At 29.4% G+C, this 3,691-nt stretch overlaps 1 non-coding gene across 1 annotated transcript; it reads left to right on the plus strand.

Annotated features, from left to right (window-relative positions):
* The first annotated feature begins 3,404 nt into the window (after positions 1 to 3,404).
* On the plus strand, positions 3,405 to 3,476 carry TRNAH-GUG (transfer RNA histidin (anticodon GUG)). The gene has a single exon. It is a non-coding gene; the product is annotated as a tRNA-His (tRNA).
* The last annotated feature ends 215 nt before the right edge of the window (positions 3,477 to 3,691 follow it).

Consider the following 3,691-nt stretch of genomic DNA (forward strand, 5'->3'; position numbering starts at 1 on the left):
AAATGTCAGATGCGTCCACAAGGATGTGGGCTGGAGGAGCTGTACCCCAAGTTAAAAATTTGATTAGAAAATTTCATGAATTTTCGGGAAAAAATTTAATATTTGAAATTTAATTTAATTTTTTCCGAAAAATATAATATGTACAATTTTATTGAATTTTTCATCTTTTTTTTCAAAAAAATAAATATAATTTTCTCTAAATAGCTATGAATTTGAAAATTTTTCTGCAAAAAAAAAAAATATTTAAATTTTCTTAAAAAATAGGATATTTAAAATTTGATTTTTGATTTTTTTTTTTCAAAAGCTGTGGATTTTTGATTTTTTTTATAGTTTGAAACCAAAAAATAGGTCCAAGATTCGAATACAATTTAATTATTCATTGGATCGAAATATCGGTTCAAGTTGCCTACGAAAAAATCCCTTTAGACCGAACCAAAAAATAAAAAAAAGGCATAGGTTCTGGACCGAGTATCAACACTAATTTTTATTACGATAACAAGAATTTATTTGTCATATCTGCAAGATTCTTTTTTGTTGGATACAAATGTACGCAACTTTTATAAAAGTGTATTCAATGGGGGGGAGGATGTTTCTTTTGGGTGTGTGTTTTTGGTAGCGATGTGGTGCTAATTAATGGTGTTTTATTTTGAGAGTGTGGGGAGTAGGGAACAGATGAGGGTTTTCTTTTTTATATTTATATATCCTCCTCATGAATATGAGGGACACCATCTGGTTATTTCATTAATCTACTCTTGAGCCATTTACAATATCATTTTCGCTGGGGTGTCTCAAAAAAGATTAAAATATTTTTCTGATAATATATATTAAGTTATGAAACTTAATCACACAAATACGAAGAAACAAATATTTGTAGAATTGTCCAACCTCGAAGCATAAATAATTTGTGTATCGTCAAGACAAAAGTAAGCTAGAAGGATTTTTATCAAAATGTGTATTGATATATTGTACAAATATAGAAGAAGCCTTTAAGAAAACTTTATATAATAAGGTGCAATTTGTAGGCATATATATGGTGCGTCAATATTTAACCAATCTTGAAGAAAGTTAGAGGAAAAAATAACCATTTTTACTTCATATATTTTATAGACAAATTTGAGTAATAAATAATAGACTTATTATTCAAATTACTGGGATCAGTTAATATACCCAAGGTTTTGAGCTATGATTAAGAACCTTTGAGTTATATATGAGACTTATATTGGCCCAGATATTTGGCTCTTTTAGCCACAAAATCTTTCAATATATCATTTTGTTATTGAAAGGATCAATGTGGCAACTTTAAGGGTAGTTTGCAGCGCACCCAAAGGGTGTATAAACATATTTTGCAATAGAAATTGACGTATATGAGTAAATGTGGGTAATTCAGTCTTTATTGTTAGAAAAAGTATTATAGCTTGTTTTTGTTTTGATGAGGAACATATTTAAAATAAAATCCCCTTTATGCATATTATTCATGGGATTTTTGTACTTTCAATGCGTTTGATATTTATGTACATACATACACACATGCATGAATAATATACAGGAATTGATTGTGCCTTAGGGCAGGGAAGGAAGGGGCTTCCTTTATTAGTATTCATATATGTATAAAAATGATTATTTGAAATTAATTCCCTTTTTACACAAACTTCTTAATCAAAAGAAAATTAAGGATTTATGATTCTTAAAATAGATTTTGAATGGGTATTCATGATTCAATTACAAAAAAGAAAACTTTTGTTATACGTTATTTAATAAAAAAAATATTTTATTTGTTAATATGTTGAATGATTGAATTAGTCTTTTGAACTCTTTTTTGACAACTCCCACGACTACACCTTTAGGATGTATGTCGAGGGAAAGACCTGCAGTGTCCTTCATCCAAACAACGAGGTCTCAAAGCCACTGTCAGTCAGCACTGGGACGCCATGGCAGAGGACTATATCCACAGATAGTCTCAGGCCTTTCTCTGCCTCCTGGAAGCCATCATTGCCTCTAACGGAGGCTACATGAATGATTAAGAGAGCTCCGGGATACATCTATTTAATATAGTATTAACTTTTTTTTGAAATTCTAACTTTAATTAATAAATTATATCTTGTTGAAGTTTAAAATATAAAGAGTTCAGATTTGAATAGACCAATTGGAAATGACTATTGAGTTCGGATCTATGACAAAATAGGTAAATGTTACATATAAAAATAAAATCTAAGATAATAGACAAATAAAACAAAGTCGATATAAATTCGCATGAAAGAAGTTTTAATCACCTGATTAAAAAAAAAATCTATCTTTACTTTTCCTCAATTTTTTTCTTACAGAGAATTACTTTTTTCAAGTACAAGATCATAATTCCTTCATTTGGGGTAGTGGACTACAGCTTCTCTATCCCCATACCCCTGCAGACGCCCCTGAATATAGACATGATGGATTATTCATCTTGGAAAAGACTCATGGACGGATGGACAAGTATATATTATTCATGAATAACTATTCTGCCTGAGGAGATTAATCCAAAGCGAATTAATCTCACAGCAAAATTTCTATAGTCGATGTTTCAAAAAAATCAAAATTCATAGCTGTTTTTTAATTATCAAATTCTTTAAAAAAACCATTTCAATTATTCAATTTATTCGAGAAAAATATCTAAAAATCCATGGCTATTCACAGAAAATTAAATAAAAAATAAAAAAACAACCTTGAAAAGTTAATTTTTTTACAAGAAAAAATTGAAAAATTAGATTAAATTTTTTTGAAATTAGGAGGGGGCTACAGTCCCTCCATCCCAACTCTTCCAAACTTTTTTTTTCTTCTCGTCAGCTGTCACGACGTCAAAGAATTTCTCATGATATTCATCAGTATTGTCACTTCTTGTATTTTATATACATATATATATATTTTATATATGACTAATATACTGTAATATGTGAATATCTTTTTGATGAAGGAATGTGATGGAGTGTTGGTCCTTCAAGTGTCATTTGATCCCCATGGCAAGTACGGTGAGTTGAATATTGAGTAAATCCATAATTATTTTTAGTTCAACAAATTAATCATTAAATTATTTGAGTTTTAATAGGTAGAAAGATGATGCAACAAATGTTTTTGATTCAAAAAGGATGCTAATTTTATATAAATGAATCTGATGACGTCATAATCTTATATTGTATCTACGTTAATTATGTTAGCAACTTGTAATTTCTACCATAGTGTGAAAACTTGCCATTAATACGTGATAATGAGATAAAACATTGCACCTTTAAATATACGAATGATTTTTAATCTCTAGGCGCAGTAAAGTTTACAACGTCACGTCATACTTCAATGCGAGTCATTAAGATATTTATCGCATTATTTTTAATAAATATATACAACATTTTCAATAAAATATCAATCGGAGAATAGCCGTGATCGTATAGTGGTTAGTACCCTGCGTTGTGGCCGCAGTAACCCAGGTTCGAATCCTGGTCACGGCACTCTTTTTATTTCTTCTCCTCTTCTTAAATGCATAATTCATCCTTTTATAAAGGAAGGGTGCGCTTTTAATACGTTAGATGGCAGCAGTCGATATAAAGACAAAATAGTGTGTACGTTATTCTCTTCAATAAAAAGTTATTAATGATTTCCACAATTGAACTACGTTTTGTTTGATTCATTTTGGGATATGTGTCATATATATTTATGGATATAT

The sequence above is a fragment of the Lepeophtheirus salmonis genome, chromosome 9, assembly GCF_016086655.4.
Source record: "Lepeophtheirus salmonis chromosome 9, UVic_Lsal_1.4, whole genome shotgun sequence".
Classification (NCBI taxonomy): domain Eukaryota; kingdom Metazoa; phylum Arthropoda; class Copepoda; order Siphonostomatoida; family Caligidae; genus Lepeophtheirus; species Lepeophtheirus salmonis.